The sequence below is a fragment of the Cupressus sempervirens genome, chromosome 9 (assembly GCF_028749045.1).
Source record: "Cupressus sempervirens isolate cs-2001-9-10 chromosome 9, ASM2874904v1, whole genome shotgun sequence".
NCBI lineage: Eukaryota > Viridiplantae > Streptophyta > Pinopsida > Cupressales > Cupressaceae > Cupressus > Cupressus sempervirens.
In genome coordinates, this window is record NC_143126.1 from 226,596,490 (window position 1) to 226,608,035 (window position 11,546).

The following is an 11,546-nucleotide window of genomic DNA, read 5'->3' on the forward strand; positions in this document are numbered from 1 at the left end:
TCACAGAGGCACACAATGACATGTAGGAACCTACTATGCAAGTGGGAAAGTTTCATCGCATATATCATGTAGAAGTTACCTTAGTAGTTAGCTAAACTCCATAGGTCCATACTGATCCTCATGTGGCCACTAGTATCCTCTCATACTGACAAGGCATACTATGGAATGCAAGGTTGCAACCTTGCGTTCTCTCTACTCCCATCCTAGTTTGTACTAGCACTCAAGGCATGGGCGAGAACAAAAAAATTATCTTTTTAGGTTCATTTAGTTAGTATTAGTTGAGAATGTTTTCACTTATTAAAACAACTTACAATGAGTTACCCTAGCAGCCTCTTAGGGCCCCAGGCCCCATTGCAAGCCACTTCTCGACACTACAAGCAGATTACCTACCCTAAGCTCATGGAATCATAAATCACCCCAGTCCTATACAAGCGATTGGAAAGAAAAATCAAAAGATAATCCATAATAAGAACATCAGATATCCACAATAATAGCATCAAATCTCCATGAGCAACTAAAAAGCATCCATAGAAAATCATGACCACAACAGCTCTCTATTGGCAACTGAAGCATCACTGATAATCAAAAGTATCCATTGGTTCTCAATAACCAAAATATATCTCAAATCATACTGATTGAAGACTCCAAAATGGTTGAGTCAAAACATGTCACAACATGACATCATAAATCAACATTTCAATTCCATCACGGTGACTGGAAAATATCCCAAGGATAACTGATCGATGACTCAAAAATGGTTAAGTCAAGTGTCTCATACATAAGAATCTCAACTATAACAATCAGTAATTACAAACATTACATAGAGCATTCCATCACATAACCATGGTTGGGTTAATAAAGATCAGAAATAAGACATCATCACGACATCACAATCATACCCCCTAAGCTTCTGGTAGACGTCCTATAACTAGTCAACACTAGTCAACCCAAAACCCAAAACATAAGCATAGAGAATAGACAAAGCAAGCACATGTTTTGGTTTGCTAAAATTACATCATTGAATAGAGTGTGGAGGTCTCAGTTTTCGTTTTCCAACATATATTTCATGTGTATAAGGTTCTTCATTAAATCTATATGTCAACCCATCTATCCCCTTGATTAAAACATAGGATTTTTCCTCCATTAGTTTAAAATAATTTTCTAAAATGTTTGGAATAATACCTATCACTTTCAAAATTTCAATTTTCTTAAAACACCCTTAAATACACTCGAAACTTTAATATAATCTTCGTTGTCCTTAGGTAAAAACAACCTTACTAATAATTCAATTACATATTTCCACTCATTAATTAATCTTAATTAAATTTTACAATACCAAATTTATGAATATTAATATCTCTTTATTAATGATTAATAAATTATTATTTATATTTAACATTGTTAATATTATAACAATAATTATAAAACATTAATATAAACATATCAAATAACATATATTATTAACAAATGTTATTATCAATCCATACAATATTTAATAACATTTTTAATGATAAACTTTATGTAAAATATAACATTATAACATTCATAATATAAAAAAATACTTTATCACATACCAACACTGTTTGAATAACAGTTGCCGCTGGCTATTAAAAAGCCGTATGACCCCATGCCTATCGTCGTAGGTGGGACTACAGGTATGGTGTTGCCGTAGGGCGTGTAGGGGGGTACAGGTTATATACCCGCCCAAAGTTATGTTTATTTTTAATTTTTTTTCTTAAACATTTTACGCAAATTTGCATCGATATAATATTTTTAAATGCTTTCCCATTGACCCGTTTTAAAACCGAATATATATATACATGCATACATACATATTCATATACATATTCATTCATATATATATATATATATATATATATACATACATATTCATATATATACATATATATATATATGTATTTGTATATATATATATATATGTATGTATGTATGTGTATATATATATATATATATATATATATATATATATATATATATATATATATATATATATGTATATATATATATATATATATGTATGTATGTATATATGTATATACATATTTATATATATACATGTGTAGACACCTAAAATTGATTACACTGCTTTGGTAATCTAATTTAGCCATCTCTAAAAGCATCATTAATTAAATTCTTATTTAATTAATCCTTTGCCATCCCTAGCTGATTTATTTAATTAATCATCTATAGTCCTAATTGATAAATCAAATAACCTATTATTTATCAATTAAATCCTATTCTTCTATCTAATTCCAAAAATCCCCATTTATTAAATAAATCTATTTGATAAATAAAATCCTCAATTCTAAAAACTCTTAACTTATCCCTAATCCTCCATTTAGCCTAATCCACCCCATCCACCCATACTAACCAAGCTTAGCCACTAACTCACCCACCCTCATTAATGTCATCCACTTGCACATCTCTAACATCCCTAATCTAATCCTAAACCCAAGCCTAATCCACTCCCTAATGTTGTCACATTCCCTAAGCAAGTTTAAGACTTTCCTAAACCAAACCAAAGTCTCCCCTCAAAAAACCCAACCACCAAGTCATGAGTGCTCTTACAAACCATAAAAGACTCTTACAAGGCCACTCATGACTCTTACATCCATCTTCCACACTCTTCCCTCTTCCACATTCATTCCTCTTACATCTCTCTTACATACTCAACCCCACTCATCATGCCTTTAACCAACCCCTTACCCTACCCTCTCACACTCATCCTCCTTGTGACAAGTGTCACCTTCCCATTTGTGCTAAACAAGCACAATCCATGTGCTCTCCTTTGAGTGCATCCTAGCCCTCCTTAAGCCTTCATCTCTCCTTGCATCTTAGCCCTCCATCCCTCAAGCCCTTAGCCTATAAATTGAATCCCCTCCTAAGCCATTCAAAAACAACAATCCTTGAGCTAAAGTTACCATGCTATTTTGAGAATCAAAGTCATCAATCTTAACCTTATAATGCCAAATTGAGAGCTTACAAAGCTACCAATTTGCCATTACCCATCTCCATTGAAGCCATTTTAAGCATTTGAGCATACATCTCCAATCTATACATAGACACATCTCAAAAACAAGAGAACAAGCTCATTGAGAGAGCCTATCCATGGCTCACATTCTCATTTGAGTTTGTCTTCTCTTTGTCTCTCTTATATGTTATGTTAGTTTAATGTGTAAATGCTTTCATTGAATTAGTATTTCTAGCACATTAGATTAGTGTATAGACATGCACTCTGTTATCAAGCACTGCAGCGTTTTATAATAAACATATGTAAACAGTCTTGTATTTTATTATTGTAATAATTTTTTTAAAAGAAAACACATACAAAATTTAAAACAATAGGGCTTTCCAATTCAACGAATTGAGAATTTATCCTTAAAATAACTATTTTCTAATTACCCATTAATCCTCTAATAGATTTGACTATACATTTTAACCCTAGTTCCATAATTTCGTTGGATCTACACATGAGGGGTTTTCTCATATACAAGAATAAAACAATTGGAATATTCACACATAGAATCCTCATAAAGTATTCAAAAGACATGAAGAAGACAGGAAGTGTGAGATGCGGAAATAACATAAGCAAAATCACAAGAGTCTACTCGAATTCTAATGCTAATTCGCTTCTCCTCAGAAACTGTAGAGCAAGCTCCTTCCTTCTCCCACGTTCCTAAGTCCTCCAATGCTCCAAAAACACTCTCCCCTAAGCCTCTAGGAGTGCTTGAATATAAAGGACTCTTAGGAAGCACCTAGAATGTCTCTAGAAACAACTAGAAGCTGTAGACAACTAAGCACGAGCTTTTTCCAACCTTCTAGATGAGTCATAAGGTTGTAGACACCATGTGCTTAATTGGTGCACTAACCCCCATGTTGTTGACATATAAGAAATAAAAAGGTGTGTTTACTCCTAGGCAAGCTTATAACTCTTATTTTAATTTTTATAATTTTAATTTTAATTTTTATAACTTTTATTATTATTATTTATTTATTTCTTTATTATTATTTTATAATTATTATTAATTTTAATTTCTAATTTCTTTTATTTAATTATTTTCTCAATTAATTCTCATTTAATTAATTATAATCAAAATATCAAAGATCATGATATTATATTAATTTTCTCCAAATAATTAATTTATTAATTAAATCTATTTATTAAGACTTAATTAATAGAAAATTCACCATAGACCTCCAAGATAAAATACAAAAACCCATCATAGAACAATTCATACAAAATCAGTCTAAAGGGTTAAAAAACACGAATTATGTCATCCAACACATTCAATAGTTAAAATGTCCAGATACATGTCCTACCTCACTAGGACAAATGGTTTAAGGGTTTGGGATTTGGACTTGAAAATTTATCTCCCTTCTCTTATCATTGAGATAGTGTAATAGGGTACGCTCATCCTGGCAATTCAGGGAAGTCGATACCCGGTACCGGCAACCTGCATAAAAACCATGCATGTACATATAATATATATAATGCTAAGCTAAATATGCAATGGCAGGAAGTGGTGCATCGTGTAGATCTTGACTAGCAGGTGACTACGACTCCCTTCCTTAACCATATCAAAAATGCCATACAATAAGAGCAAACACGAACACCATACACATGCAAGTATGGGGTAGGTATCCATAATAAAACACATGAGATAATAAACCATCTAACTAATCATCATCAATAACTGAAAGCAATGTAATGATCATCATGCATACATGAAATGTAAGGTCTAAATTATCTCATCATATATCAACTGAATCCATAACATAATATCTGATAGTCTCAAAACAATACCACTAATCCATCAACATAAAATTAGTCTAACATAGTCTTATAATAATAGCAACAATGTGTCCAAATAAATGTGAACGAGGGCAGGCACTACACTTTCTCTATTCCTCTAAATCCAAAAATGCTTGTTGAAATTGTGAAAGAAAAAAATAGATTAAGGATTTCAGCTATTTCGTTCTCTATTGTTGAAGTACATAGATGCCCTCCTAGGAAACTTTTTGATGATTGACTCCATAACAACTAGAACTTGAAACTTGGATTTCATATTTCGTTTTGTAGATAAATTCAAAAAGGTTTATATGTAAGTTTCTTTACCATTCTTGAATCCCAAGTTAAAGTGCTTAAAAAACAATATTGGACAATGGGTTCTACCTCCTTTTGAGCCCTAGCTTGGTTTGTTGAGGCCATTAATGAGGAAGTTCTTGCCCTCTCAGCCCCTCGGTGAATCTTGGTCAAACAAATCTTGTCATTTCTATTGTGTTTCCTTCCATAATTGCTTGAACCACTCGGCAAAGTTAACTAAATAGATGATACTATGGGATTGGTTACTCATATGGTTGCCCAGATACTTATTTCATTGAATCCTAGTAAAGAAATTTTGGCTAATATCAACATTAACATTGTTGAGGATAATTACTCCTGCCCTATTGAATTTCTTGGGAGTCTCTATGCTTGTTTCCCATGTAAAAGGGAAGGGCATTTGAGGAAGGACTACCCCATCATTAAAAAAAGGCCTCTATTAGCTAAGCCCTTACCTCCTCCCTCTACCCCCACCACCCCCCCCCTTAAAAAAGATGCTGATTTTGCTAACCCTCATGTGGGTTCCTCTATTATCAAAACCCCAGATGAACATCTCATTCCCCTCCCCACTTTGGTTTCCAGCTCCTTGTCCATTCCTTCTACTTCTTTCCCTACTTTAATCTTGGCTAATTCCTTATCTAGTGAAAATGAGAATCAATATGATGCTTTTCAAATTGTTGCTAAAAAATATAGATGAAGGACCAATAAGCAGACTAACACCTCCATTATCCACTCTCAATCTTTAAGTCCTCTACTCGTCTCTAGCACAAACAATCATGTCCTAGGCATCTCTCAAGAGACCTGAACTAGCTTCCCCCCAACTAATATGATCAACGAGGAACTCATTTTCATTTTCACAGTCTCCACACCTCCCCAAATCCTCTATCATAATAGTTTTAGAGAGCTTGGCAATGACTGTATGATTGAGGTCATCCTTTCTTGTAAGCAATACCCAGATTCTACATCTCCACTCTAAGCAACTCATGGATATGGATATCTTGTCCCCTACTATGTCAGATAATGATGATGAATTCAAGGGAGATTTTCCCATATCAAAATGATGAGGGACACCTTTGGGTTCCAAGAATAAGAACTCTTCTAGTAAAAAGCATGAGACATCCTCTATGTTGCTATTGCCCCAACTGTGGGGTCAGCTAATCATTGTTCTCCCCCCCCCAATGTTTCCTCATGAATTGCATCTCATAGAACATAAGGGAGCTTGAATGCCTTGATAGGAATTCTTTTATTAAGAGTTATTTAGATACCTGTAATTCCATGGACTTATTGATGTTACAGGAGATTAAAGCTATTGACTTCATACTTGAAACCAATCTTAACTTCCTTCGAAAAAATGTGATCAAATTTTGTACTAACCACCCTAGAGGTAGGGTTGGTGTTATGCTTATAATTAACTCAAGATGGGGGAATTATATCAATGGTAATGGGATCTCCCTTTGTAATAAAGTAGTGTGGATTACTATTAATTACAACAACAATACATTTGGCATTTTCTCTATTTATGCCTCAAATGAGTTTAGGTAGAGAGTGATCCTCTAGGACTGGTTGGCTGCTCTCCCTAATATCCATTGGCTTGTGGGTGGGGATGTCGATATGGTTGAATCCCAAGTAGATAAAATTTGTGTTCTTCCATTTTCTTGTAGAGACATGGAAAAAATCCACTAGAATAGAATGAAAAATACTAAACATCTCTTTGGCCCCTTGAATAGTAATAAAGATACTAATCCAAGATTATGGCATACTCGGTGTAATTTCCAGCAAGGGTCCTCTAGAATCTATTTTAGATTAGACAATTTTTATGGTAATAAAAATTTCTTCTTTGTCTTTCTTGATAATCGAGGCAACACAATCCTTGTCACCTCAATTTCCCTTATCGATCACCATCCTATCTCTATTTACATTATGATTAATAATTCTCATGTGCACAAAAAAGGCTCTAATTCTAAATTTATTCTAAATACTAGTCTTCTTAAAGATGAAGACTTTCTTGTTGCCATTCATATCATTAGACTCATTAATCGAAACAACTTTCCCACCAATTCCCATACAGATACATGGAACATGAAAATTCTCACTTTTGCAGAATCTATTAAAAACCATTGGCCAAAATAGAATGCCAAATACTATAGATTCACTAAAAAAATTCTCTCCTCTAACCTTCAAAAAGCTGAAACTAACATTGAAGACAATCCCTCGAACTATGATCTCATCACTTATGTGATTAATGCCAAGGAAGCCCTTAGACAACACTAGTAGGTTAAAACTAGAGGTGCCAAAATTAGAGCCTATGCTCACTAGCTACAACTTGGTGATCATGGTTCTAAGTTTTTCTTTAACCTTATAAAGCATAAATAGTCCAATGAAAAGATTGAGAGAATTATAGTTGATGATCAAGAAATTATTGAACTTGACAACATCAAAGAGGCCTTCGCTGAATTTTACCAAAAACTATTCATCTCCAAGGACTCAGAGGAGGCCACTTTCCTTAGAAATTAGTATAGATCTCTTATCCCTAATAGGATATCTAATATTGATGTTGATCTATTGTCTAAAGATATATCCTTAGAAGAAATTGAAAAAGCTATTAATTCCCTTAATAATAACAAGACCCCTAGGCCTAATGAGCTTCCTATGGAGTTTTACAAGACTAATATTAATTGGATATGCAAAGATCTTCAAGCTATTTACTCAAAATCATTATCTAGAGGTTGCATGGGTAACTCCAACAATAAAGGTATAATCAAATTGATTCCTAAGGATGGAGACAAGGCTCTCTTTAAAATTTGGAGACCTATCACTCTTCTTAATGTCTCCTATGAAATATTTTCCAAAATGCTTGCCCTGAGACTTGAGAATATCCTTCCCAAATTTGTTTTTTGTACCCAAACTAGCTTCATTAAAGGAAAATATATTCTTGAGAATCTTGTTACTAGTTGGGAATCCATGAATTGGGCCAATTACTTTCACCAAAAATCTTCCTTCTTTCTTCTAGATTTCAAGAAGGCCTATGACAAAGTGGAATAGAGCTTTATCTCCATGATGCTTGAGGCCTTTGGATTTCCTAAATTTTTCTACAATTTTGTTAATATGTTTCTCAAAGATGGTTTTTCCTAGGTTGATGTCAATGGATCCCTTTTTGACTCCTTCCCCCATAGTAGATCCATTAGGAAAGGTTTCCCCTTGGCCCTTGCCCTCTCTGTTATTGCCTCTGATGCTTTGTATTAAATTCTTATAGATAACTCTATCTCACATCCTTTTAGGGGCATATCTCTCCCTAATGATGGTGAGCTTATAAACTACCAATTTGAAAATGATACTACTATTTTCTTTGAAGTCATTGCTTACAATTTTGAACCTCTGCATAACAAACACAATTTCTTTTGCAATATCTTGGGTTCTCATTTATCCCATGCCAAATCTATATGTATTGGATGGGGTGAACAACCCCTTGACTAGTTTAAAAATTATGATTTTCAATGGGGAGGTCCTAATAAAATTGTGAGATATTTGGATATACCCTTTTCTGTTGATCCCTTCTTAAAGGATATGTGGTCTTGGGTTAAAGATAAAATCACTAAGAAGCTACATAAGTATAACAATGGATATTTATCCTTGGCTGGAAAAGTACAAGTCTACCAAAACATTCTCTCTTCCTACAATATATACTATTCCTCAGCCTAGATATTTAGTAATTTCCAGAACTAGCAAATCTTAAAGGCACTCAAAAACATCCTTTGGTCTGATGGGAAAGGGAATAGAAAGATGGATGTTGTTAAGTGGGATTGGTGCCACACTAATAATTTCCTTGGGGGCTTGGGCTTGAAGGGTCTTAAACTCCAAGGGATTTCCCTTACCGCCAAATAGATTTTCCACTCTATGGATGATAATGATCCATAAAATATCCTTGTTAGTAACAATATAGAAAGGTGATCACCCAATAATACTAAATCTTGGAGGAATCTACCTATTAATGATCTAATTATTATCAACTTTCCTATTTTTGTTGAAGGATCAACTTTCTTTGGATCCATATGGAAAGCTTGGAATTATGTGAGGAATTATATTATTAACAAGGACTTCCATGATGATGATCAACTTTATTGTGAAAGATCCATTCAATGGAACTTACACTTAGTTGGAAAACCTCTCGCCTCTCCCAAGGTTGCTCTACTAGATACTAGTCCAATTTGGGCATCTCTCAGCTAGCTAACCTCTTTGAGCATGATGAATAAATAAGATGGAATGAACTAAGAAGAAATTTGTATATCTTGGCCTCCTAGGAGGGAAAGTAAAACAAAACAAAACAAAAAAAACTTATAATATGATTCTTAAACCTACAAAGGACTTACCCACTACCTATCATGTGAACTCTCATAGATACTTAAACTGTAAATGGCCTGATGGGTACATTTTATCCAAAATCAAAGGTAAAAACACACACACACAAAGATATATATATATAGTGATTGAATATAATGATGCCAACATTGACCATGTCAATTTTCTTTGGTAGTCCTCTCTGGATATTTTCTCTTGGAAGAATTATTTTGGTATATTGTGGAAAATCTCTGTTGAACCTAAAATCAAATGCTTTAAATGGTTGTTGATTGTTGATAGACTCCCAATTATAAAAGACAACTCTACTGCTGATTACAATAACTTATGTACACTAAATGAAACTAGAAGACACATTCTTCTTTATTAATTTTTTTGCTAAGGAAATTTGGCATATGTTTGGTATCTCTTATCTTATCAATGTTAATATTCTTGAAATTATTACTAGACATATTGATGGGAATAAAAAGATACTAATCTTTTTTGGAATATTCTATCTTCTAATTTACCTTATGGTAGATTTGGAAGTGCAGAAAAAAGGAAAGGTATTAAAAAAACCCTAGAGATCTTACTAAGTTTTTCTAAAAAACTCACTTCTTTTAAAATCCTTGCAGGTTCATACTAGAATGTTGATTGATGAGGAAAAGCTCAAAAGGTTCTTCATCTTTGAAATGAAGGATGATGATGAATGGAGGAAGAATATGGATAACTTGCAAATGTTCAAGAAGACTATGAAGAAGCTTAACTAGGGCGTTAAGAGAAATAAATACTCAAAAAAAGTACCAAATCCTCATGCTTTCATAGATACATGAGAAGAAAAATATTGTGTGGATGGAGGGAGCTATGGGGTGGACTACCTAGGTGGACACCCATGATGATTTCTTGCATTAATCTCTTAATCTCTCTTTTGTATCTATGCATAGGACTCTATGATTTGTGGATATCGTGATACACTTATTGTGAGGTTAAGCTTCCTTTTTATTGTAAATTTCAATGTAACAAGTTTTTTTTTTCTAGTGATCCCCTTATATATAATATAAAAAATATTATTAAATAAATAAATAATTTAATTAGTTATATATATTATAAATAAATATTACAAGGAAAATAAGCAATTTATAACTATAAATGATATACAAGTTGTTGGCATTGCTCTTATGGCCAGGGATCTACAAGTCCAAGCATATTGATTAAGGAGCTCTCATGTTTGTGAATAATCTTTCAAGTGGTTATAAGTAGGTTGACCTTAACTATGTGTGGCCATGCTTGGCATAGCTTTTATTGCTAGATGGTAGATGTAACAAATACAATAATAATATTGTCATTGATAGAATTTTTGTTAGTGGAGAGTTAAAGAAGAGGTCTTTCAAAGAAGTTGCTAGTGTGTTCAATGTACCTAGTGGTGCTATCTTCAGAATTTGTGCCATTACAAAAAGCTTATCTTTAGATGTTCATTTTCGAGGAATGAGAAACAACCCTCCAACTTTTTATTGGTTGTCAAAGCTAATTTAAAAATATCTAAATTTATTGATAGTGAGAAGGATAAGCTAAAAAATGTATCTATTTTTTTTTGGGACTAAGGATGTTTCTAAGATCCACACTCAAAAATTTGTGAATGATTGTTTGCATAGTTTATGGTCTAAAAGGTCTTGGTTCCCTTGTACCTATCATAGGATGATCCAAAATTGCTTGTTTCTTCTTTTTTTCAAAACCCTCTTTTTCAAAATCAAGTGGTAAGAAGATAGATTTTTACATTGAATCATGCACTTTTTGGGCTTTCTTCTCACTGGACAAATGTGAATAAGGAGAAATTAATGGATTCATCAAATCCTAGATGGGTCACTATCCAAAACATCACCACATTTATGTGGAATTTCCTACCTATACCTATGGAAACTCTTGAAATTTATTTGTATAGAGGAACCTAGCCTTGATTTTCCAATAGGGTAAATTGATGGATTATGGCACTATAAGTCATCTTTGTATTATTATATGGTCATATAAGACCTTTCAAGATGTAATAAGGCTTATAAATCTTGATAAGGTTGTATGGTAAAAAAAATCTCAAGTT